At 47.2% G+C, this 27,627-nt stretch overlaps 1 long non-coding RNA gene across 1 annotated transcript; it reads left to right on the top strand.

Moving 5' to 3' along the window:
* The first annotated feature begins 2,815 nt into the window (after nt 1-2,815).
* On the top strand, nt 2,816-18,721 carry LOC120987131. The gene is made up of 3 exons (XR_005775928.1): nt 2,816-2,944; nt 3,434-3,440; nt 18,709-18,721. It is a non-coding gene; the product is annotated as an uncharacterized LOC120987131 (long non-coding RNA).
* The last annotated feature ends 8,906 nt before the right edge of the window (nt 18,722-27,627 follow it).

Raw genomic sequence — 27,627 nt, 5'->3', positions numbered from 1 at the left:
CCGATCATTATTATTTTCCCTTATAACATGGTTATAAGGGAAAATAATAGTATTCTGAATACAGAATGCATAGTAAAATAGGGCTGGAGGGGTTAAAAAAATAAAAATTAAACTCACCTTAATCCACTTGCTTGCGGAGCCCGGCATCTCCTTCTGTCTCCTTATTTGCTGATTGCAGGAAAAGGACCTGTGGTGACGTCACTCCGGTCATCACATGGTCCGTCACATGATCTTTTACCATGACTGGAGTGATGTCACCACAGGTCCTTTTCCTGCAATCAGCAAAGAAGGAGACAGAAGAGAAGCCGGGCTGCGCGAGCAAGTGGATTAAGGTAAGTTTAATTTTTTTAATTATTTTTTTTAACCCCTCCAGCCCTATTTTACTATGCATTCTGTATTCAGAATGCTATTATTTTCCCTTATAACCATGTTATAAGGGAAAATAATACAATCTACAGAACACCGATCCCAAGCTCGAACTTCTGTGAAGAAGTTCGGGTTTGGGTACCAAACATGCGCGATTTTTCTCACGCGAGTGCAAAACGCATTACAATGTTTTGCACTCGCGCGGAAAAATCGCGCATGTTCCTGCAACGCACCCGCACCTTTTCCCGCAATGCCCGTGTGAAAGAGGCTTAAGGGTACTTTCACACTTGCAGCAGAGGATTCCGGCAGGCAGTTCCGTCGCCAGAACTTCCTGCTGGATCTGACAATCCCGACGCAAACTGATGGCATTTGTCAGACGGATCCGCATCCTGATCCGTCAGACAAATGCATTGAAATACCGGATCCGTCTCTCCGGTGTCATCTGGAAAAACGAATCCGGTATAAAAAATTTTTTGCATGTTTAAAGGTCTGCGCATGCATAACACTTAATGCCGGATCCGGCACTAATACACTTCAATGTAAATTAATGCCGGATCGGGCACTAATACACTTCAATGTTAATTAATACCGGATCTGGCACTAATACACTTCAATGTAAATTAATGCCGGATCCGGCATTCCGGCAAGTGTTCAGTATTTTTAGCTGGAGAGAAATCAGCATGCTGCAGTATTTTCTCCGTCAAAAAAACGGAACTGATGCAACCTGAACAGAATGCTCTCCATTCAGAATGCATTAGGATAAAACTGATCGGTTTTTTTCTGGTATTGAGCTCCTGTGACAGAACTCAATACCGGAAAACAAAAATGCTAGTGTAAAAGTACACTAAGAGAGGCTATTAGAGGCTCACTAACTGGGACAATGTCCTAAAAAATAAAAATGCAGCCACAAAATGGTATATTTTTAAAAGCATCCTAAAATCTAATTGTGAGAGGTTACTTATAGGAATAAAAGGGCAAGGAACAAGAAAAAACTATGTGGATAAATAGAATTGTAAAGAAAGCAATAAATGGCAAAAAGCAAGCATTTAAATCCCTAAACAGGAGGGTAGCAAGGAAGCATTATAAGCAAAAAAATAGACTATGTAAAAGACAAATGAAAGCAGCCAAACTAGAGACAGAGATTCATTGCCAAAGAGAGTAAAACTAACCCTAAAATGTTCTTCAATTATATAAGTGGTAAAAGGTTTAAACCTGAAAAATTAAAAAAAAATTAAAAAAATTCCACTGTATTCACTGAGGATGAAATACAGAATATAAAAGTAACTCCCCCATTAAAATTGCCCTGTCTGACCTAGCGTCTCAAAAAGATTAACCCGTTCTACCCCGGAGGTTTTTTTTTATTTTGCGTTTTCGTTTTGCCCTCCCTGCCTTCCCAGAGCCATAACCTTTTTATTTGTGTGTTTACAAAGCCATATGAGAGCTTGTTTTTTGCAGGACAAGTTTACTTTCCAACTCCACCATTTAATATTGCATGTGATGTAGTGGGAAGTGGGAAAAAAATTCCAAATGGGGTGAAATTGCAAAAAAAAAAAAAAAGCAATTCCACCACAGTTTTACAGGTTTTTATTTAAGACGTTCGATGTGCGATAAAACTGACCAGTTATTTTTTTTTTAACCGGTCAGTACAAATCTGGCGATACCTTATATGTGTCGTTTTTCTTGAGTTTAAATAATAAAAAAGTGAGAAAAAAATCTGTTTTATTTTTTCGTTGCCATATCATTAGATTGCTATTCTCATAGACGCCAATGCACTAGCATTGGAGTGTATGAGAACATTTCTAGTTTCCTATGGAGCCCTATTACAGGCAAGGGCTCCTCCGATTGCCGCACGGGGGAGCCAGAGCATCACCGGAAGCGCACGCTTCTGATGTTTTACGCACTCAGATGCTGTGGTCAGGATTGACCACGGCATCTGAGGGGTTAAATGTCCGTGATCGACATTACTGTCGGTTGCGGACATTAGTCGTGGGTATCTGCTATAAGAAACAGCAGGCCACCTGTGGCTATGGCACCCGCTCCGCTCAGGAGCAGGCGCCATCTTTAAAGACCAGGCCAGTGACGTACTATTACGAAGCTGGTCAGGAAAGGGTTAAAATAGACAAATCACCAGGACCAGATTGCATACACGCCCATATTCTAAGATAATTAAGTAATGTCATACCCAGACCCTTATTTCTGATATTTCTGATATTTAAAGACTCTATATTGACAGGGAGCATTACACTGGATTGGCACTTAGTAAATGTGGTGACAATATTGAAAAAAGTGTTAAAAACAGAGTCTGGAAACTATAGTCCATTAAGTCTAACATCTGTCGTGAGTAAACTGTTTGCAAGTTTTCTAAGAGATGATGTCTTGGAATACCTCAATGAAAATATGTGTATAACACCGCATTAGCATGGCTTCATGAGGGATCAGTCATGTCAAACTGATTTAATCAGTTTCTATGAGGAGGTAAGTTCTAGACTTGACTGCGGTGAGTCAATGGATGTCATATATCTTGACTTCTTCAAAACATTTGATACTGTAACACATAAAAGGTTGGTATATAAAATGAGTATCTATACAGTATATAGTATGTACAGCAGTCTACTGATATGTGAGGTATGAGCTGTAATTTATACTTATACCTTACAGTACATATCAATATACTGCTGGCTAGGAACTAACAACTTAAAGGACTACCTCAAGACCTTCCGGAGGGTATTCAAAGAGCCCGGACGTACCACTTCTGCAACTTCCTCTCTGTTACGCTTTCGCCAGGGAAGCTTATCCGTGGGCCAATACACTATCAAGTTCAGAACATTGGCCTCGGAACTGGGAAGGAATAATCAAGCATTGGTTGCAGCCTTCTGTGAGGGGCTCTCTGGTAGAATAAATGATGAGTTGGCTGGCCGGGACATACCTACCTGCTTGGACGCTCTGGTAACCCTGGCTTCCAGGATTGACATGTGGTTTTGCGAACTTGCCCAGGAGACAGTAGAGGACAGAAGACAAATAATTTCTACTTGTTTGTCCATGTCTAAACCCACGCTGGTGATTAAAGGAAGGCTGTCTGAAGAGGAACGTAACCACAGATTTATTAATGAATTGTGTCTGTATTGTGGAGGCAATACTGTTAGAGAGGTGGCCTTAGATGAAGATCTGAACTCTCCATAACTGTTATTGCCTGTGACTTTGTCCTCTGACGGTACCCAGTTCACCGTGTTGGCCTTCCATGATTTCTGGTTCAGCAGGTAACTTCCTGCTGTGGTGAATCAGTATCGGATACCAGTGCAATGTCTCAAAAGAACCTTGGTTGTGACGTCTATTGATGTGAGAGCTCTGTCTGAGTCTGTGCAATACATCACTGAACTCTTGTATCTGAAAGTTACTAAATTCTGAGAATATATCTCTTATGGGACTTCCTAAACAGCCTGACTGTCCTCCATCTGTACCTCTGAATTGGGAAGGCTTACCAGCTTCCTACCATCAGTTTGCTGATGTATTTAACAAGAAGGAGGCAGAGGTCTTGCCATACGATTGTTCTATTGATCTTGTTCCAGGAAATACTCCCCCTAGAGGTCGTGTCTATCCGTTGTTGGTAGCTGAGACCCAACCCCTGTCCGAATACATTAAAGAGAACCTTGAGAGAGGTTTCATCCGAAAGACCTAATTCCCCAGCTGCAGCCGGGGTTTTTTTTCGTAAAAAAGAAAGATGGATAACTTCGACCCTACATTGATTATCGGGGATTAAACAAGATCACTGGAAATTATCGAAATCCCCTACCTCTAACTATTTGTTGTTCAATCAATTTTGTTAAAGATGAAAGCACAAATAAATAAGACATCATGTCCATTTACTTCACAGAATGCACATCAAAGTATTGTTCGTTTAGGCTACTAAACGTGGTTTGTAAGACATATTCAGAATAGCATCCCGCAATCCCAGGAATAATTGACCCGTAGTACACATACATAACAAGACAGTAAGGCTACTTTCACACTAGCGTTCGGAGCGGGTCCGTCTGATGTTTCATCAGACGGATCCGCTCATATAATGCAGACGTTTGCATCCGTTCAGAACGGATCCGTCTGCATTATAACTTTGAAAAATTTCGAAGTGTGAAAGTAGCCTGAGCGGATCCGTTCAGACTTTACATTGAAAGTCAATGGGGGACGGATCCGCTTGAAGATTGAGCCATATGGTGTCATCTTCAAGCGGATCCGTCCCCATTGACTTCCATTATAAGTCTGGACGGATCCGCTCGCCTCCGCACGGCCAGGCGGACACCCGAACGCTGCAAGCAGCGTTCAGGTGTCCGCTCACTGAGCGGAGCGGAGGCTGAACGCTGGCAGGCGGATGCATTCTCAGTGGATCCGCCTCCACTGAGAATGCATTAGGGCCGGATGGCTGCGTTCAGGGCCGCTCGTGAGCCCCTTCAAACGGAGCTCACGAGCGGACACCTGAACGCAGGTGTGAAAGTAGCCTAACACTACAAGACACACAAGGGAAGGGAGACAGACAAGGAAGGTATCCTAACATGAAACCTCATCTAGTCATTCCAGAGCAACTGGAGAGTTATTGGCCCGATGTAGCCAATCATGGAACGCTTGAGACCCCTTAAAAAGAAGCCATGGCGTCCATAATTTCATATACTTCTAGTCCCAACCTTCATTCTCTGCTATTAACTCCTCCATCCTACGTATATTTTCGAACGTCTCCAACCATTCCCCCACATGTGGGGCATCCTGAGACTTCCAGTGCCTCGGCACCACCAAACGGGCAGCCTGAACAAAAAATCTCAGGAGATTTGGTATCCTGCCCCCCCGGTATAGATGCACCACTGCATATGGGGTTGAGCACTTCCTGCTTTTTAATACCATGCCAATTTGTAGTTTGTATTTTGAATTTTTTAGTCTGAATGTGCCTTTATTTCCATCTACAGGCAGCATTCTGGTGCACATGTGAGGCCCGGGCTATATCAGCCAGTCTTAGGTGGGGCTCAGAGCTCTCTGCCTCCTCCCATTGTATGCATGGTCACATGCTGGAGGTTACTGGGAGATTGCTTTGAGTTGGACCTTGCGCTCCTGTAATTCGCCCACTGGCTCCTGGTATTGCCCATATGGCCCAGGTAGGTTTAGCGTTAGGTCCCGAGCTACTTGGGAAACCTTGGCGCGGTGCTCGGGCTCAGACATGTCCTCACGTAGGACATGTTGGCTAATCTCTCAATTTTAACACCAGTTTGAGGGCTTAGTAAGACCACAGAGTGCACCTGTCTTTGTTTTTGTTATATTAAATATACTGTTTATCACATCCACACATTTGCTATCCTGTGTAGGATGTCCATTGTGGTACTTGTGGTCCGCTGCAGGCATCCTCCATTGTATGCATTTTTGCTGGGGATTGCCATTAGCAGCGGACCACAAGTGCAGGATCTGCCCCCCCCCGGTATAGATGCACCACTGCATATGGGGTTGAGCACTTCCTGCTTTTTAATACCACGCCAATTTGTAGTTTGTATTAAAATATCTCAGGAGGCCCCGCTCTAATAAACTAAAGAGACATGGAACCAGCGATAGCAAAGCCCCTTCCAGTGTCCATCGGGACGTGGAACCTGATACCTGATTATTACCTCTAACTATTTGATCGTCTATAGGGAGCCAGAATTTTCTCCAAGCTGGATTTTCAAGGCGCCTACAATTTGATATTGATCCAGGAGGGCGATGAGTGGAAGACCGCCGTTAATAGTAGGGTTGGCCATTATGAGTACTTGGTCATGCCCTTTGGGCTCAGCAATGCCCCAGCAGTTTTCCAAGAATTTGTGAATGACATCTTCCAAAACCTCATGTACACCTGTGTAGTTGTTTATCTGGATGACATCCTGATTTATTCTCCAAATTATCTAGCCATCGCAGGCACATACGCATGGTGCTTCAGCAGTTAAGAGAGAATTGGTTGTATGCCAAATATGAGAAATGGCTCTTTTAGAAGACCTTCGTTCCGTTTTTAGACTACATCATATTCGTCTAGGGTGTACAGATGGACCCAGAGAAGCTATCTGCCATCTTGAACTGGCCCCGACCCACCGGCCTGCAGGTCATACAGCGCTTTCTGGGGTTTGCAAACTATTATAGGCAGCTCATTCCTCATTTCTCTACTCTGACTGCATCTATCTCTGCCCTGACCAGGAAAGGAATGAATCCCAAGATATGGACTTCTGAGGCTGAATCCACTTTTCAAACACTCAAATAGGCATTTGCAAAAGCCCCAGCACTGCATCGTCCTGAACGTGTCTAAACAGTTCTTCCTGGGGGTGGACATTTCCTCTATTGGAGCTGGAGCTATTCCTGCACAGAAAAACTCCACAAAATGGTCACTTGTGGCTATTTCTCAAAGGCCTTTTCTAATGCTGAACGCAACTATTCCATTGGAGACAGGGAGTTGTTGGCTATCAAGTTAGCCTTGGAAGAATGAAGCCATTTGCTGGAGGGTGCCATTCATCCCATCATTATATATACAGATCATAAAAACTTGACATATCTGCAATCAGCTCAAAGACTTAACCCTCGTCAGGCACGTTGGTCCTTGATTTTTGCTCATTTTACAAATTCGTAGATCGCGGCGCAAATAACCTTTGTGCCACAATCTGTGACAGAAATAAGGCAAAAATAGGCGAATTTCTGTTAGTAAATGACCTCCATTGTTTCTGATAGAGGAATACATGAATTCTGGATTTCTCCTCTGCATATCATCCACAGACTAATGGGCAGGTAGAAAGAATTAACCAGGTTTCTGCCAAGCGAGATAACACGGCTTCTGTGAGCTGAATTCTGTCATAACTAGAGATGAGCGAATCAAAGGGGGGGATGTATTAATAGGAAAAAAATTAAAATAAAATATATATAGCATGCATGTGGAACCTGCACTCCCTGAATTTTATGGTGGCCGTTATGGCACATAATAGGTAGCATTTAGTGTTAGGTTTTCTTTTTTTTGTGTTTCTTGCCATGGCGGAGCGCACCTGCGCATTGAGATGTGCTGACTGACCCCCTTTTTTTTGCTATATATATATATATATATATATATATATATATATTGTAAGAGATCGCTGTACTTGGGGGAAGAATCGTCGTCCACCGCAGCTTTCGGGGCCAAACATTGCATTTATTGGGACATTTTTCATACACTGAACAGTCCAGTTAATAATCACTGGGTGTGATGAGGTTCCCACATACATTAAAAGAAAACAAATACCTGCCCGGCTGGGCTCTCACTACACCTGTTAACGTGGCCCTGACTCAGCTACAGAACCCTGTCCACACACGGAGCCCATATGCGGCTTTTTCTCAGCCCGTAGTTCCCCAGCCTCTCCGGCTGTAATCAGTCCCGTACCTGTATGGGGAAGTGTGGCCCAACAGTCCTCCCGACTCCGGCCTTGTGACCCTTGAATCCCGGCGCCACGGCGTTCCCAAAACTTCGGGCTGTCACAATGCCCTGGTCTCTCAGCCTGGCAAGCTGAGACCACACACAGAGCCTCTGCTCTGGGTCTCTGTATTTCTCCCCAGACTGACCTACTCTGAGGCGCTTTATGCCAGCCTGATTACAGCAGGCCTCACCTGCGATCACCTCAGGTAAAAAGGAAAACCCGTACTGGAAGGGTGTGGACTGGCAACTCCCTCTACCAAGCCTAGCCACCAGTCCAAGTAAAATCCAGCCCAGAAAATGTATACAAAAATGTCTAAGCAAACTATGCTTTGCTGAGACTACTGCCACTCTCTGGATTTTATCCACCCATCTGAGGTACCTGAAGTGGGACAACACACCTTCCAGCACTGTTCACATTACCACTATATATATATATATATATATATATATGTTGTGGGGATTTGCTCTGGTAAGCAAGGTAAGCGGAAGCAGTACAGAGGCGAAAACAAGTTTGTAAAGAAAAATTTGTGTTTATTCACACATAAGGCAAAAGTAAAACGACTCTGTACAGTCTTGGTGTTAGTTCACACAATGTGTCCACAGAACAAAAATATCACCTTGTTGGCTGTTTTATCCCCAGCGGTCCACAGCAGGCTTTAGGGGGCCTGTTTCCCAGCGTGCGGCTCTCAGCCCTTTAGTACGGCACCATGCCTCAGATCCCAAAACAGAGACTCTTTGCTGCTAAGCCCAGCTGTCTTTTAAGGACAGCTAGGTGTTGTCAAAACCCAGACCGACACTTAAAATCCAGTCCGGTGTTTGACCGCACCTGGCTGCAAATCATCCCAGCAGCACACACTGGAAGGAAAATACCTGTCCTCCCAGACCATACCCTTTACTGTGTCACATACTGTGGCAAACCCAGCCACTGTATATTGTCATTCCTGTATGTACGATGTTATTGCATATGTGTATACCACTTTAAAGAACCAAGCGTATATATGTTTTGTGTAATATGGTTCAGGTGGGCTGTAACGTTCCTATGCTGGCTGCATGAAAACCGCCAGCATTCATGCAATTGTATGTTGTTATGTGAGGGCACCCAGATAGCTAATTTTATTGTATTTGTGTATTCTGAGCGGCATTCACCTAATAATATGCCCTCAGACTTGAGCTATCTGGGAATATGTTAAATGTCTGTGTTTGCTGGGAGGGTGTGACATTGTGTGTTTGGGTGGTGATTTCTGTCCGGTTGTCCCCACATGTGTATTGGCGATTTCCCTTTGTCCTGAGAGATAATTGGATTACTCCTCGGGTGTCTCCAGGGCAGAGAGGAGGAAACCATGATGCATTATGGGGATGTGTTGTGTCGGTGTATCCTGAGTTGCTGCATATCTGTCCTGTGTCGCAGTCTTCCTTCTGGTCCACTAGGGGCGTGTACACCAGATGGGGACCTGCATAAATACGGGCGGGTAGCCCTCAATAAAGTGCTCCTGTTTTACATTCAACATAGAACCTCGTCTCATGTGTATGGGGATTGCTATACGCTGCATACTCCCCTGGCTATAACTCCTAGCTCTTGTAAGAGCTTGCTGCTGGTTCCTGCCTCTGGATTTAGGAGAGGTTCACCCACTGGAGCCTCGTCATAGGTCCAGGGTGGGTAGGAGACGGCGAGACCTCCACCAAGCTTCGGCGGTTCGTGGGGTCTGCAGCGCTGACGGTGTCAAATGGAGTGCTTGGAGTCCTCTGGAAGCACTAGGAGCAACTATCGACGGAGGTACCCAGTCGGGGTGCTAGGCGTTCCGTTACAGTTCTTGGGAGGGAAGGATTGTATGCTGTACCGGCCTATTTGGATCATTGCCTGCTTTTCCTGTCTACCAGCGGAGACCTTGTGGATTGTGCTACCCCTCCGCTACACATACCCTCCCCTTTGTTAAACCCTGAGGGGGTGAACACTCGCCAGACAATGTACTCGGGACAGGGCATACGCGTTTGCCTGTAACCGGCCTGCCCTGTGTTCCACTGCAAATTTAAAGTGCTTTTGGGGGAAAAAACCATCAGGTGACCTGGGCATTTCTGTCTGTGGCCTGGCTCATCCACTTGAGAGGGGAGTGGTCGGTTACCAAGCGGAATTTTCTCCCCAACAAATAGCGGAGAGACTCGAGTGCCCACTTAATAGCCAGGTACTCTCTCTCCACTATACTGTACCTGGTCTCGGCTGTGTTGAGCTTACGGCTGATGAAGACAATGGGATGCTCCTCCCCGTTGACTTCCTGAGACAAGTGAAGGGGTCTACAATATCTGCAAACCTGAACACCCCTCGTTGAAACCATGGTCTTGTCGTGGATGCGGTAAGACTAGTGGGGAGCTTAGGGTGATATAGAAAGGAGGTCATGGTGGAGTGGATGGACACTAGAGGGAACCGACCACTGCATAGCTGCCATATGGATCTAGTGCAGGCCATGGGCCCTAAAAGATCCCTATTTGGCAGGGCGCCATAGAGTTCGGATGAATCGGGGCTAGACAGAGTCTTTCTATCTGGACCCAGACAGAGTACGGGTGCAGAGAAGCCCAGGCCATGACATAGAGTAATTGGGCTGCCCAATAATATTTGGACAGGTCCGGTACCCCTAACCCACCCTGGTGCTTACTTGATAGGAGGACTGACCTTGGGATTCTATGACGTTTCCCCGCCCATATAAATCTAAGGAGCTGAGATTGGGTGGATCTCAGGTGCCTAAGGGGGACCGCAATCGGAAGAGTTTCAAAGAGGTATAGTAGCTTGGGCAATATTGTAATTTTAGTCGCAGCAATGCGTCCCAGGAGAGACAGCGGGAGAGAGTGCCACTTATCCTGTAGACCCCTGATTTCTGCATATATGCGTGGGAAGTTGGCTTTATAAAGATCCCCATATCGGGGCGTAAGATCAACACCCAAGTATCGCAAGGAATCCCTCTTCCATTGGAAAGGGAAGTTCATCTTAAGAGAGTTCAGGACCGCCTGAGGAACATTGAGCGGCAGGGCCTCAGTTTTATGGGTGTTGACCCTATACCCCGAGAGTCGACCGAATTCCTGTAGAATGGAGTGGAGATTTGGTAGGGAAACAAAGTTTGGTAAGGGTAAGGAGGATGTCATCCACGTATAGAGACAATTTGAATTCCTTGTCCCTAACCTGAACCCCTCTGACATCCGGACAGGATCTGATTTTGGCCGCCAGGGGCTCAATACACATAGCAAATAATAGAGGAGACAAGGGGCACCCTTGTCTCGTCCCGTTGGCAATGTGTATGGGGCGAGACTTGGCATGAGAGAGTTTAATTGTCGCTGTGGGGGAGGAGTATAAGCTACGTATGGCGTGAACGAAGGGGCCAGAAAGACCGTATCCTTGCAGTGTAGCAAAGAGGAATGGCCAGCTTAAACGGTCAAACGCCTTTTTGGCGTCTAAACTAAGAAGTAGCGCCTCCTCCCCCGAGCGAGATACAACATCTATCAGGTCAATGCTTCTTAAGGTGTTATCAGCTCCCTGGCGGCCTGGGACAAACTCCACCTGGTCTTTATGGATCAGGGGGGGAGGAAAACATTTCGTCGGGAGGCCAGGACTTTGGTATAGATCTTAAGGTCTGAGTTAAGCAGGGCAATGGGCCTCTAATTTTGGCATTCGTGGGGATCTTTCCCAGGTTTCGGGATCATTGTGAGATAAGAGTGGGACATCAGCGCAGGTACTGCGTTGCCGGCTAGGAAATGGTTAAAAAGGGTCACTAAGTGAGGGGTTAGTAAAGGGGTTTGAAAAGGGGTGAGGTCCTGGGGATTTACCTTCAGGCAATTGGTCTACTATTTTCCCTATCTCTTCAGGAGTGACCGGACCATTAAGGATGGAGAGATCGGAGGCTGTCATGGTAGGAAGGTGACAGGAGGCTAGGTACGACTGGAGTGTACTGTCTCTGAGTCCCTCATCTGAGGGGAGGTCGGAGGGTAGATTGTACAGGGCAGTGTAGTAGGTCGAGAACCTCTCCGCTATCACCCTAAGGTCATAGTGAATTGTTCCATCTGCCCCCTTAATAGCACTCGGACTCGCTTGGGGAGTGCGGTTCCTGAGTTGTCTGGCCAGTAGCGTGTGTGGTTTGTTCCCCCAGGCATAGTAACGCTGTGGCGTGTAAAGCAATAGCTTGTTGACACAACCTAAAGCTAGACTCTTTAGTTGGGCTCTAGTGTCGACAATTAATCTGAGTGTGGAGAGTGAGGGACAAGCAGCCATCTTGCCCTCTAGGGTTCGCAGGCGGGAGGTAAGAGTCTTGACCAGGGCAACCGAGTCCCTCTTTAGTCTAGAGCTTATCCCAATACAATGACCCCTCATGACCGCCTTATGGGCCTCCCACAGAGGACGAACATCTCCCACTGACCCCTCATTCAAAGCAAAGTAGGACTTCAAATGTTCTCGAAGTTCCTCCCTAGTAATGGGCTGCTTCAAAAGGGAGTCATTAAGTCTCCAGTGGCATTGGCGGACATGACCCGATCCACTACTAATGTCGATCATTACTTGGGCGTGATCGGACCAGGTCATTTGGCCCATATCCGCCCCCTCCAATAACCGGAGGGTCGAGATTGTACCAAAAAAATAGTCGATACGGGTGTGGGATCTGTGTGGGGCAGAGTAAAAGGAGAAGGATCTGTCAGTTGGGTGGGAGAGACGCCAGAGGTCATACAGGGAATACTTCCGCACTAATTTACGAAAGTCCCTAGCCAAGCGCTGCTGTGTCGCGTGCACCGGCCTACCCGGTAAAGCCAGGCGATCCATTGAGTCAGAGAAAATGGCATTAAAGTCCCCGCCCAGAAGTACCAAAGGCTCCGGAGAGTCCGCCCCTTCAACAAAAACCTTGCGGAAAATTCCGCCAAGATAGCGGATCTGCGAAGTATTTGGGGCATAAATGTTACATAAAGTGATGGGTTTATCTGCTAAGTGACCGCGGAGAATAATATAACGCCCCTGGGGGTCCAGCATTGAGGAGTCAACTCTAAGGGGACACTGCGTGGATATCAAGATGGCGACCCCCGCCTTCTTACGGCAATGAGTAGCCGAGTAAGCAATAGGGTACAAGTGAGAGGCAAAACGGAAGGAGGAGCCGCCATCAAAGTGTGATTCCTGCAGGAACACAACGTCTGCTTTAAGGGATTTCAGTTCCAAAAGCAAGAGCTTTTGCTTGGCATTGGAGTTGAGCCCCTTGACATTGAGAGTTACGCACTTCACCATGAGAATATGTGATGGTATATATTATATGCAAGATACAGCTCACCAGAATATTCTGTGTGCGTCAGCGGTGTCACACTAACGGAGCAACAGGTCATGGGTTAAATTGAGGGAGTTCAGGCACCTATAATAGGGGGAAAATGGAAGAAACAAGAAGGAGGGGAGGGAGACAGGACAAGACAACACAAAATCAGACAAATAAGTAACAGTAAATAACTATTCCCAGGGAGGGAGTCCCTGTCAGGGGAAAACAAAAAATCCCCTCAGGGGGTAAGAGTGTCGGAGACCAGCAGGTCAAGGCCGGTCAGAGAGTAAATCTCAGAAAACTTATATAATAAACAAAGAACTATAAGGGCCCTACGGAGAGCCCGCACCGTAAAGGAGCAGAAAAAAGTAGTCAGCAACTGGCCAAACAATACTGATAGACGACCCATATACTGATTCATCAGAGTCCAATGTCCCTGTGAACCTAGAGGGGGTAAAAGCATGGCTCAGGACAGCCATTTCCTCCAGGCCAGGAGCGGTCAGGCAGGCGGACGTAGTCCTGATGACAGAGGAGACTGAGGGGAAGAGGACTCACTTGAACCTGGTTTTCTTTTCCTGGCGACAGGTGACCAAGTGCGTGGTAGCGGAGGCGCTGGGGACTCAAACTCCCAATCAGAGATGTCAGGTATAGGGAATCCCAGCGACTTGCAAAAAGGGTGAAGATCCGTGAAGGAACGGAGAGTCTCTGTTCTTCCCTGATGACGGACCACCAGGGCAAATGGGAATCCCCAGCGATAGGCGATCTGGCGGTTCCTGAGTGATGCAAGAAGAGGTTGAAGGTATCTCCTTTTCTGGAGCGTAAACCAGGATAGGTCAGGAAACAGCTGCACAGGAGCGCCATGAAAGTCAAGGTTGTGCAAGGATCGTGCTTTAGCCATGATGGCTTCTTTAAGGGCAAAGTCGTGGACGCAGCAAATTACCTCCCTGGGATGGGCAGCGGAGCCCTTGGGCTTGAGTGCCCTGTGCGCCCTTCCAGCTTGATCTTATGCGAGGGTGGGTGCCCCAAGACCATATTAAACATGGCTTCTAGCGTGGCAAAGAGGTCTTCCTCTCCGGATGCTTCTGGTAGGCCGCGTATCCTGATATTATTGCGACGGCCCCGGTTATCTAAGTCCTCCAAGTGCCGTCCCATGCCCCGAAGTACAGCTGTTTGGGCAGAGATAGATTCATGAAGAGCAGAAACGTACTGCCTGGTGTCATCATGGGCATTTTCCAGAGAGTCCACCCAATCCACCACTAGTTTGATATCAGTGCGGACCGCTGCAATCTCGGCCCTGCAGGCTTCTGTAACTTCAGAGATAAGGGCCCGAAAATCCTCCTTTGTAGGAAAACGGCTAAAGTAGCTCGCCAAAGGTTGTGGGGGCTCAGGTGAGGTTGATGGGCCCGTAACAGTGAGTGGTGGAGGGCTTGGTGATCTGGCCCACATGTCAGAGGGCAGAGGGGAGATGCTATCCCCTTGATCCAGCACAGGGGGGGACGGAGGAGGCTTGTTAGGCCGGGGTTTTTGCAGGGGAGCCCCAATATGGCTAGGTGTGTGTGCCACAGAGGTAGGATCCCAAACCCTAAAGGGAGACCCGGTACATGTGCGCTCTGCCTCTTTACGCAGAACGTATCCAGGGGCCGCCATGACAGTGTCCACGCTGTTATCGGTGGGTGACAGCGACTCCAGGGCAGCAAGGGGGAGCTTCAGAGCCGATATTCCACACGAGGGAGCCGCGGGTAAGGCTTCAGACTCCTGTGTAAAACTAGCAGAGGACCACTGCTGTACCGATCTGCGCTCACTGTCTGAAGCGCGGGAGACAGGAGGAGGAAGGGAGGAATGGCGGGAGGTGTGGTGCGGCGGGTGTGGTGCGGCGGGAGCGCCGATCCGGGCGCTCGCTCCCAGCACTGATGGATGGTCCTGGCAGGTGAGGGGGGCCGAGGAGGGAGAGGGGTTCTCTTGGGTCCAGTTTTCTTCCCCATGTGGGCCAGTGTTGTAGCGCTGCAGGCCAGTTAATTGCGGTCCGGGCAGGAGCCGGTCTTTCAAGTGGCCATCTCCTGCGGTGTCCAGACACGCCCCCCCGACATAATCTTTTAAGCTCATGAGATCTTCCATCCCTGCTCTGAGTTGCTTGTTCAGCCTCTCACATTCATCTCGCTCCTCAAGCGCTTCTTCAAGGGATCGACCAAGGAAAGGGCCTCCTGTTCCAGATGCTCTTCACTCTGTTCTGCTGCAGCCGATGTAGGAGTATCACCATTCTCTTTTGGCAGCCCTGTGGGGGTTTCACCCAGGGTCCCTTTAAGCACTTTGTGTCTACTGCAGTCTTCTTCGGTGACTCTGTAAGGACAGCTAGTCCCTTCTCTATCATATCTAGAGACTGTGGGGAGAGAGAAAAATCTTCAGGATTGCAGCTGTACTGACATGTCAGGTCATCTACCTCTGCCTGGGTATGGGTCTCAGACACTAGGCTGCCGTCTCCCCACTCAGCTCTTGTCACGTCAGGTATAACTGTCGTCTGGTCGCTACTAGTGACCGCCTGAATTTCGCAATACCTTTACCTGGTCGCTTCCCTCTCGGATTGCTAATAGTCACAGCACATACATCGCCGATGTCACTCGTGTCATTATTAACGCTGACCTCTAGGGGCACTGCTGAGTTAATCCCTACCTGGGACATTACTTTATTGACCATAAAACACTGTGGAGACTGCATGTCCACCTCTGGTACGTGTGATACACCCTCTAGGACTGCTACCCTTTCTTGCACGTTCACCAGAGTAGGATTGTTCCACTCAGTGCTCACAACATTTATCTGCACTTCTGCATCCTTCACATGTTTTCCACCCGGGGGCGCTATTCCCCTGACCACCTCCTGCAATGGAAAATGCATGTCATCATCACATATTTCACCTGTCATAACCTTTTCATTATGCCTTTCCGCAAACTTGGCACAATCGCTTTGCACCTCATCAGCACCATTGTTTTCAATAGGCAATATTCTTTCCCCATGGCGGTCAATATGCAGCTCCCTTAGACCTTCATTTAAACGGGCAAGTACAGGTTCTGCAGGCATTTCATCACTATCTGCAGAAGTGTCTACCTTATCCCACAACAACGAAACAATATCACAGCCCAACATCACATCATATATGAACATATTTGTAACAACAGGTCCACAAGACCCAGTTCTCACCTGCACTTGCTCAGGCTCTCTTTCAGGTGCCTGGTTCACATTATAGGTCACACCACTTTCATCTATCTTGCACCCGAGCTCACTAACCATAGAACCCTGTGGAGACTGCTTATCTGCACCTAGTACATGTTGTACACCTTCTAGCAGTGCCTCACTTTCAATCAACATCCCTACCACATAAACAATTAAACGTCTGGTGGGAACTATCTTACAGTCCTTTTTAATCGCATGTCTATCCAGCATATTCATCACTATACCAGTCTTAGTTTTCAGTATTGTGCTACTCCTTACCCAGGCTAGCATAGGGTCTCTAACTTTCACGACCCCGAGCCTAGCCTTGGTCATGGGCATTTTGGGCCGCACAATACCCTTCTCCCCTGCGGATTCCCGCGAGGGAGCAACCGCAACAGGCTTACCCGCCTATTCTGATGCTGCTGTTTCCACAGAGACACATCCCCTTACGACAGTTCCTTGCCTCTGGGACTTACCACCTGCCAGCTCAGCAGGTAGCAACTGTCGTCGGCGTACTGTCCCGGGGTCTGCCAGCCCAATAATTACAGGAATGTTCTTACCGCCTGACGTCGCGGATTCTGCAGTCCCTGGAGATGAAGATATCCCAAGATCATCTCTCCCGAGATCTCCAGCCTTCTCTGGGTTCCTGGTACCACGACCACCAGCAGACTCCTTACTGAAATCATTGCCACCGGAATTGGTCTCGCGGGTCCACTGTAATTGAGCCTTCAACGCCTCACGCTATACATCAAAGCACGCCATTTCACTGGGGCCCAACCCAGCTCCTTGGCCAGGTTTTCTTGCCGTTTGATATGCTGTCACCGTATGGCATATTCCGTCATGAAAGTCACTTTAACAGACATTTCGGCAACCAAGTCCGCTTAGCCAGAAACCCCCCCCCCCCCCCAAATTATTATTATTTTTATTTATTTTTTCCAGTCAGTCTTTCTCACCAGGCTTCTGGCCCTTTAACACAGCGACTCCTTTGCAACCCAGCAAAAAAAATGTCCAGAACAGCACGAGCAGCACCTGCTCCTTTTAGTGATGACGTTGCCCCTAGCAACCATTTTGCCTTCTTTCAGCAGGGATGCCCGCCCGCATCAGCCACCAATTGTGGGGGTTAGCTGTTCTCCGGGGGTCATTTACACAAGTATCTTCTCCAGACACCAAGTTTAAGGTCCAAACATCGCTTTATTTGGCACCTCAGCAAAACAAACATAAATGATACAAAATAAACACCACGGTCTAAAGTCCAGTGCCTTTATGGGGGAGTGTGGCCCAGTAGTCCTCCCGACTCAGGCCTTGTGACCACTTGCGCCCAAGCGTCACGGCGTCCCACAACAATCCGGCTAGCACCTAGCCCCGTGGCCCCTCAGCCAGCCCAGCTGAGACCACTCTTACAGAGCCTCCAGCAGGACTGTGTTTCGCAAAAACTCTGTCTCCTTCCCCAGACTGGGAGCCACACCCAAGTCCAGCAACAGGATTAAATACCATCACTGGACATGGGCATATTCCAAAATCCCGGACTGGAGCATGGGGAACAGGCACCCACCCAACACATTGCCTGTTCCCAGTAAAAGCCCGCCCCGGACTAGTTGGAACCAGCTAAGCTAACTGTCTTGGTGTACACCAACTAACTTGGTGGACACGCTCCTGGTGCAAACAACACCCCTTTTTCATGCTTCCCCGGGACTTTACTGCACCCATCACTATTCACATTGCCACAGGGTGTAGAAATAGGAAAAAGAATATGTCTTAATTGTCATTCTGCGGTGAATTGTGTTATTTTTTTTTTTGGGAGGGTTGGGAGTTTATTAATCAGAAAAAAAAAAATATGTCTTAATTGCCGTTCAGCGGTAACATTGTATTACAGCCTTTTTTGGGGTGTATTATTTTAATTTTAATTAAATTCTTTTATCATACAGTATGTCAGACCGACAGGTGACAGACCCTTCAAAGGGAATGGGCAGTGGCAGGCAAAGGAAGAAGGGGTGGGGTGGGGGGGGGGGGGGTGGCAGCAGGAGTTGCAGTGAGAGGCCTGAGCTCCTGGTGTCATCTAGCGGTTATGTCTTGACCAGCAATCCAGCGGTGCTTGAATGGTTGACTCTGTCTTCTACTTCCTCGCAAGTGACATCAGACACCCAAGCCAAGAGTCGGTGGGTTCCTCTGACATGACGCTTAGTTGGCATGGCCTGGGAGCAGGCCCTGTGCCCCCACCTGTCCTGAACCTTCCTCTGTCATTTTCAGGTCCCTCAGCATGAGAAGTGTTATATGCCGTAGGCTTGGCTCCACTTTTCAGCGAGGATGAGCTACTAGAGGACAGTCAGCAGCTACTGCCCAGCCAAGATCTGGAGGAGACATCCGCCGCTTCCTCCGGTAGGCGGGCAAGTAGTGATGTTGGCACCACGGCCCTGCGTCAACACATGGAGCGTCACCATAAAGTGGCCTGGGAGAACCGTGGCTCTGATGTGGTGGTCCAGCCTGCCGCAGCAAACCACTGCATCAGCCAGTGGCACGCACCCAATTTCATGCAGTCAAGGCTCCACCACCTCAGCCGAAGGGAACTGTCTGTCCTTCTCATTATGTGCTGGTCCTGATGCTCCAGCTCCTCCTACTCCTCGTCAGTCATTCCGTCAGCAATCGATAACTGAAGCGATTGCCAAGAGACAACAGTATGCGTGCACTCATCCAACGCCGCAGAAGCTGAATGTGCTTCTGGCCAAGTTCCGTGTGCTGCAGTCCCTCCCTTTCTAAGTGGTGGACTCTGCACATTTCAGAGAACTGATGGCTTGTGCCGAGCCGAGGTGGAGAGTCCCAAGCCGTCATTTTTTTGCCAAAAAGGCAGTACCAGCCCTACACACATACAGTATGTAGAACAGAAGGTGGGCTAGTCCTTGAGCCTATCGGTGTCAGCCAAAGTGCACGGCAGCGCCAACGTGTGGAGCTGTAACTACAGTCAAGAACAATATATGTTCCTTAAAGCCCACTGGGTAAATGTGGTTCCTGCCCAGCCACACCAGCAACTTGGCCAGGTGATGCCGCTTCCGCCTCCATGTTCTCACGCCATTGGTCCTGTGACAATGTCTGCCTCTGCCTCCTCACCCTCCACCGTGTCATCGGGCTACACTTCTTTCCTCTTCGAACTCTGACAGGAATAAGCCGGTTGTAGAGACAGAGTCGGAGCAGGGAGCGCGCCAGTGGCAACTGGGCATGCGCTGCTCTTATTAGGAAAATCAGCGCATGTGCAGTTAGAATAAAGCTATGGACGAGCTTTCTCTAAAGCTCCTCCATGTCGCATGCAGCCATGGACGAACTGGCTTCCCGCAGAGCGGGGCTGAGGGGGCGGGGGCTCATTATAAAAACATTACCATTTGGATTTTTTTTATAAAGTATATTAGGAAACTCTTTTTTTACCCTACTTCCCACTATATAGTGGAAAGTACTTATATAGTGGCCAACCCCTTTAATGTCCAGGAACTGGTTAGGCTGCCCCTATTTTGCTGAGCTGTGGTTCAACCTCCTCATCTGAGCTTTGAGGTTATTCCTTGCTAGTAACCAGTGAAGGTGATATTGTCTGGATATCTGTGTACCAAACCTTGTTTTCTTCCTATTCCGCTCTTTGTTGCCTGCCCCGACATTGAAACCGTGACCTGGATTACGCTAGTACGCAGCCTGCCCTGACTTTGGAACTGCTATTTGGAATATGCAAGTACTCAGCCTGCCCTGACTATTGAACCGTGTTCAGACTATGCTTTTGCCTGTGTCCTTGGTTCTTGCATCAGTGTCTCGGACCCCCACTGTCTATAAGGGCTCATGCACACGAATGTATTTTGTTTCCGTGTCAGTTCCATTTTTTATTGCGGACTGTATGTGAAACCGTTCATTTCAATGGGTCTGCAAGAAAAATGGAACTTACTCTGTGTGCATTCCATTTCCCTATGTCCGCATGTCTATTCCGGAAAAAAATAGAACATGTCCTATTATTGTCCGCATAAGGGACAAGGATAGGACTGTTCTATTGAGGCCAGCTGTTCTGTTTCGTAAAATATTGAATGCACATGGACATGATCTGTATTTTTTGCGGATCCGTGTTTTGAGGACCGCAAAATACATATGGGCGTGTGTATGAGCCCTAACTGTGTAAAGTAATTCACATAGAAGAGGACAGCATTCTGCTACAGATGGATCTGGATAGATTGGAGGCTTGGGCAGATAAGTGGCAGATGAGGTTTAAGGGCTCGTTCACACAAACGTGTGAAGCCCGTGCTGTGGACCGCAAATTGCAGTCTGCAATGCACGGGCACCATCTGTGGGCCAGTCCCATGGGGATCGCAGACCCATTCACTTGATCCTTCCGTTTCGCAAAAATATGGGTCCGCATCCGCGATGCGGAATGGCCACTGAACGGTGCACATGTATTGCAGATCCGCAAATGTGGCCCGCAATAAGGCAACGGGCATCACACGTTCGTGTGAACGAGCCCTAACACTTACAAATGTAAGATTATGCACATGGGAAGGAATAATGCAAGTCACCAGTACATACTAAATGGTAAAACACTGGGTAACACTGACAAATGTAAGGTTATGCACATGGGAAGGAATAATGCAAGTCACCAGTACATACTAAATGGTAAAACACTGGGTAACACTGACATGGAAAAGGACCTAGGAATTTTAGTGAACAGCAAACTAAGCTATAGAAACCAGTGTCAGGCAGCTGCTGCCAAAGCCAATAAGATAATGGGTTGCATCAAAAGGGGCATAGATGCCCATGATGAGAACATAGTCCTGCCACTTTACAAATCACTAGTCAGACCACACATGGAGTACTGTGTACAGTTCTGGGCTCCTGTGAACAAGGCAGACATAGCAGAGCTGGAGAGGGTTCAGAAAAGGGCAACTAAAAAAAAAACTGGAATGGGTGGACTGCAGTACCCAGAAAAATTTGCAATTAAGGTTATTAACTTTCGAAAAAAGACGACTGAGGGGAGATCTAATAACTATGTATAAATATATCAGGGGTTAGTACAGAGATCTCTCCCGTCATCTATTTATCCTCAGGACTGTGACAAGGGGACATCCTCTGCATCTGGAGAAAGAAGGTTTGTACACAAACATAGAAGAGGATTCTTTATGGTAAGAGCAGTGAGACTATGGAACTCTCTGCCTGAGGAGATGGTGTTGGTGAGTTCACTAAAAGAGTTCAAGAGGGGCCTGGATGTATTATATTATATATGGAGTGTAATAATATTACAGGTTATAGTTATTAGCTTTCTGGAGAAGAGTCGTTGACAGGGACGGACTGGCAACTTAAAGTGGCCCTGCAAAAATTAAAAGTGGCCACATGTTGTAGGAGGGTCTAAAGTGACAGAAAGCGTGGCCAGCAATACCTTAGTGCAGCACAAAATATCACCCAGCAGAAACAAATACCACAGTGCAGCACAGAATACTGCCGCCCCCTCTGCAGTATTCAACTGTATTATCGTCTTGAGGATGGCGATACAGTTGAATTCAGGAGGGGACCTGAGGCTGCTAGATTGTTATGTACCTGGCTGGCACCAGTGAGGAGGGCTCAGGTGGTCCCCTGGGCAGCAGCTCACCGGGAAATTTACCTGTAGGGTCTATGGTCAGTCTGCCCCTTGTCGTTGATCCTGGGAGTTATTGCCTGATTGGAGTCAGAAAGAATTTTTTCCCCTAAAATGAGGAAAATTGGCTTCTACCTCACATTTTTTTTTTTCCCTTTGGATTAACTTGCAGGATAACAGGCTGAACTGAATGGACATGTCTTTTTCAGCCTTTAAAACTACAAGTATCTGACAAAAGTGAGCACACTCCTCAAATTTTTGTAAGTATTTTATTATATCTTTTCATCGAGCAACACTGAAGATATGACACTTTGATACAGTGTAAAGTAGTCAGTGTACAGCTTGTATAGTGTAAATTTGGTGAGCCGTCACACAGCCATTAATGTCTAAACCGCTGGCAACAAAAGTAAGTACACCCCTAAGTGAAAATGGCCAAATAGTACCCAGTTAGCCATTTTCACTCCCTGGTGGCATGTTGTCACGAATGTTCCCGCGACAGGTGGTAGGAGATCGGTGAGACTGGCAACACGTGGTTTGATCTAACAGGTTTTCCCTGTGGATCAATAGGCGTCTGTGCTGTTTCTGGTATGGCCACACGTAGGGTGGCCAGAGGTCTGGTTTTCTGGTTCCCTGTCCTCTGTCCAGCGCAGGGCCTGGACGGAAACAGGGATTTCCACCATTTCAGTAGCTCTCGTTCAGACAGCAGCACTGCAGCAACTGACTGAGGCTTCGCTCACCCCCAATCAGTCACTAGAGCTGCAGACATGGCTCCCTGTGGCTGACTGAGGGAGAGAGAAGCACACCGGCTGCCCCAGCTCATCTTCCATTCAGTAAGTTCATTCCTCACCTCCCCCTGTTTTTTCCCCGGCCAGCGATGTGGGCATGGCTTCACGAAGGCGGGGGCGTAGCTTCACAGAGATGGACGTGGTCAGTGAGGTCTGGTTTTCTGGGGTGAAGCCAGTGGCCACCCTAGCCACACCCCTTGCCTCAGGTGTTGCTAATATGGTCATTTAACCTTCCTTATTTATAGTTGCTTCTCCCACAATGCTGAGCGGTTTTTAGCTTCAGTTTCAGTTGTGGATTGCTGGTGTGTGGATCTCGGCGGAGTTCCAGGTGCTTCCATAGCCCCTTTGAAGTTAAGTCTTTCCTTTCCCTTCTTGTATTTATTTGGGTTCTGTGTGTTACATTTCCCTATAGTTTGTATTGGCCTGAAGAAGACTCCTGTTCGTCCTTCCTTTTGGAGGAACAGGTAGTCTCGTCCCTGCCATTAGTACCAGGGTCCAATAGAGCTAGATAGGACTCTCGGTATTCCTGCGTATGAACACACCTACCTCTGGGGTCTGTTCATACTGGTAGTCAGTCAGGATTTTGGTTAGCATTTTACTAGGAGGTGTCCATCTTCCTTTCCTTGTTCTCAGGCCTGATTCCCTGTTCCCCTCTTCCCTCTTGCTCGGTGTGGTGTTTCCTTCCCACACCGAAGCATGACACATGTGATCCGTTAGTTTTACAAGGTCTCAGGTGTGAATGGGGAGCAGGTGTGTTAAATTTGTTGTTATCGCTATCACAGTCTCTCACACTGGTCACTGGAAGTTCAACATAGCACCTCATGACAAAGAACTCTCTGAGGATCTGAAAAAAAGAATTGTTGCTCTACATAAAGATGGCCTAGGCTATAAGATGATTGCCAACACCCTGAAACTGAGTTGCAGCATGGTGGCCAAGACCATACAGCAGTTTAACAAGACAGGTTCCTCTCAGAACAGGCCTCGCCATGGTGTCTTTTCAAAATAGATGTATAAGTGCTGCCAGCATTGCTCCAGGGGTTAAAGGAGTGGGGGGTCAGCCTGTCAGTGCTCAGACCATATGCTGCAAACTGCATCAAATTGGTCTGCATGGCTTTCGTCCCAGAAGGAAGCCTTTTCTAAAGATGATGCACAAGAAAAAGCCGCAAACTGTTTGCTGAAGACAAGCAGACTAAGGACAAGTTTTACTGGAACCATGTTCTGTGGTCTGATGAGACCAAGATAAACTTATTTGGTTCAGATGGTGTCAAGTGTGTGTGGCAGCTACCAGGTGAGGAGTACAAAGACAAGTGTGTCTTGCCTATAGTCATGCATGGTGGTGGGAGTGTCACGGTTTGGGGCTGCATCAGTGCTGCTGGCTGTGGGGAGCTACAGTTCATTGAGGGACCATGAATGCCAGCATGTACTGTGACATACATAACTGGGCCGCAGGGCAGTAGTCCAACATGATAACGACCCCAAACACACCTCCAAGACAACCACTGCCTTGCTAAAGAAACTGAGGATAAAGCTGCTGGACTGGCCAAGCATGTCTCCAGACCTAAACCCTATTGAACATCTGTGGGGCATCCTCAAACGGAAGGTGGAGGAGCGCAAGGTCTCTAACATCCACCAGTTCCGTGATGTCGTCATGGAGGAGTGGAAGAGGATACCAGTGGCAACCTGTGAAGCTCAAGAGAGTTAAGGCAGTGCTGGGCATGGAGCTTTACTAATGTGTCTGTGGTGGACCAAAAATCTGTCTAAAAAGTTAATTAGTACAGTAGTACCTCTGGCCATTTGTCAATAATTTCTTTGTTTCACTCAATTTTCACAATTCTGTTGCAGTTGCATGCCTTCACTAAAATTTAATTCTGTACTATGTACTATGTTATCAGTGCATCTGACCAGATGCAAATGTTTTTTTTCTTAGAAGTTGTTTAAAATTTTCTTGACAAAAAATAATGCAAATTGATAAAAATTGTCTTGTCTCCCCCAAAATCTGTTCTCTCCAGAGTGCCTGCATCCCCCCCACAAAAAAAATTAAATGTTCTTGTCTTCCATTATTTCTCAAAAAAAGTTATCTGTGTTTTGTACTCTCATGTAGTGGAAAACATGGGCTGCTCCGTGGAATTGTCGCTGTGAGTCATGGTGCAAACCACTACTGACATGTGGAGCAGCTGTTATGGCCAGGGAAAGTACTTGTCTTTCAGGGCCTACTGGGTCAATATTTTGTGCAGCAGTGGCGACGCAGCACCACAGCAATGGTCCTATTGACACCTCCATGTTTGGGCCACTCTGGTTTCACACCAGTGTCTTATCCAAATCTGCCCTCGACATCCATCTCAATGGGCTTCATCCTGTCCCCAACAGAAACAGGGAGAAGTGTTGCTTCCATTACCGCTCCTTCTTTCATATGTGTAAACTGACGTGTTGCCCTGCCATCTTAGAACTGATAAGCCTGGACAAAGGAAGACACAGGAAGTGGATCCCAGCAAATTTACTACAACTGGGTAAGGTTGTCAGCGACAATGGCATTTGGGAGACATACAATAACACAGGTTGATAGACGACAACACCACAGCAGTGAGCAAGTGCCATTTTAAGCTCAGGCAGTATGGCAGCTCATCAGGGAAGCATTTTGTGTACTCAGACCCTTTAACCCCTTAGGGACACAGCCTTATTTCACCTTAAGGACCAGGCCATTTTTTGCAAATCTGACCAGTGTCACTTTAAGTACTGATAACTTTAAAACGCTTTTACTTACACAGGCCGTTCTGAGATTGTTTTTTCGTCACATATTGTACTTCATGACACTGATAAAAGTGGGTCAAAAAATATAATTTTGTTGCATAAAAAATACCAAATTTACCAAAAATTTGGAAAAATTAGCAAATTTATAAGTTTCAGTTTCTCTACTTCTGTAATACATAGTAATACCCCCAAAAATTGTGATGACTTTACATTCCCCATATGTCTACTTCATGGTTGGATAATTTTGGGAATGATATTTTATTTTTTGGGGATGTTACAAGGCTTAGAAGTTTAGAAGCAAATCTTGAAATTTTTCAGAAATTTTCAAAAACCCAATTTTTAGGGACCAGTACAGGTCTGGAGTCACTTTGCGAGGCTTACATAATAGAAACCACCCACAAATGACCCCATTACAGAAACTACACCCCTCAAGGTATTCTAAACTGATTTTACAAACTTCGTTAACCCTTTAGGTGTTGCACAAGAGTTATTGGCAAATGGGGATGAAATTTGAGAATTTCATTTTTTTGCCAAATTTTCAATTTTAACCCATTTTTTCCACTAACAAAGCAAGGGTTAACAGTCAAACAAGACTGTATCTTTATTGCCCTGACTCTGCCGTTTACAGAAACACCCCATATGTGGTCGTAAACTACTGTACGGCCACACAGTAGGGCGTAGAGGGAAAGGAGCGCCATATGGTTTGTGGAAGGCAGATTTTGCTGGACTGGATTATTTACACCATGTCCCATTTGAAGCCCCCCTGAAATGTTCTGCATGTATTTGAAGTTACCCTAGTGATCTCTACCAGTGATGTTGCCTATTCTTTCCCTACACTGTTGTTTTTAAATTCCATTCCTTTCTCTGCATTTCTAATAAAATGATTGATTAAATATAAGTGCGGTCTGGCAATGTTTATAGGTTTATTTGATTTTTCTGTTTTCTCATAGGCATTCTCTCACTTCAGATACATGGTTATATTTACAGTGTAAGGCCTCATGCACACGGCCGTGAGCGGTCCGTGGTATCCCGGCCTGGCATCCTGCTGAGAGCAGGAGCGCACGGGATCATTGGTTGCTATGACGCCATTCGCTTCCTGCTGCCGCCGCAGTACAGTAATAGACTGGTATCAGTGCCATCTTAAGAGCATTATAGGCCCCCGGGCAATACAGTGCACTGGGGCCCTGTCTACACAATCACGCACTAGAATAAAAATGCAAATTATCAATAAGGCGATATTTATTGGTACTTTCAACAAAATCAGTGTTTAATATAGGAATAATATATAGGGGGGGCACAAAGATACCACAGTCAAAAATGGGGGGGCAAAAACAAAATAAGTATATATAAATAAGATTACAAAATATGAGAGAATTGCGGTATGCAGGGATACATTTATAATAAAACTATTTACTTACAAAAGAAGCTGTTCAATCGTCTGCTGTGCCGTCCTCTGCTTGCTTCCGCGGATTCTTTCCCCTTCTTTCTGTCTCTCGTCAGTGCGCAGGCGCACTGTTATGGTGGATCTGTGGAAGACACACTGTTATGGGGGCATCTGTGGATGACAGTGTTATTATGCCTCTCATTAGCCCCCATATGCTGCCTCTCATCATTAGCCCCCATATGCTGCCTCTCATCATTAGCCCCCATATGCTGCCTCTCATCATTAGCCCCCATATGCCTCATCATTAGCCCCCATATGCCTCATCATTAGCCCCCATATGCCTCTCCATTAGCCCCCATATGCCTCTCCATTAGCCCCCATATGCCTCTCCATTAGCCCCCATATGCCTCTCCATTAGCCCCCATATGCCTCTCCATTAGCCCCCATATGCCTCTCCATTAGCCCCCATATGCCTCTCCATTAGCCCCCATATGCCTCTCCATTAGCCCCCATATGCCTCATTAGCCCCGATATGCCTCATTAGCCCCCATATGCCTCTCCATTAGCCCCCATATGCCTCTCCATTAGCCCCCATATGCCTCATTAGCCCCCATATGCCTCATTAGCCCCCATATGCCTCTCCATTAGCCCCCATATGCCTCTCCATTAGCCCCCATATGCCTCATTAGCCCCCATATGCCTCATTAGCCCCCATATGCCTCTCCATTAGCCCCCATATGCCTCTCCATTAGCCCCCATATGCCTCATTAGCCCCCATATGCCTCATTAGCCCCCATATGCCTCTCCATTAGCCCCCATATGCCTCTCCATTAGCCCCCATATGCCTCTCCATTAGC

The sequence above is a fragment of the Bufo bufo genome, chromosome 1 (assembly GCF_905171765.1).
Source record: "Bufo bufo chromosome 1, aBufBuf1.1, whole genome shotgun sequence".
Lineage (NCBI taxonomy): Eukaryota > Metazoa > Chordata > Amphibia > Anura > Bufonidae > Bufo > Bufo bufo.
This window is presented reverse-complemented; position numbering and strand designations above follow the sequence as displayed.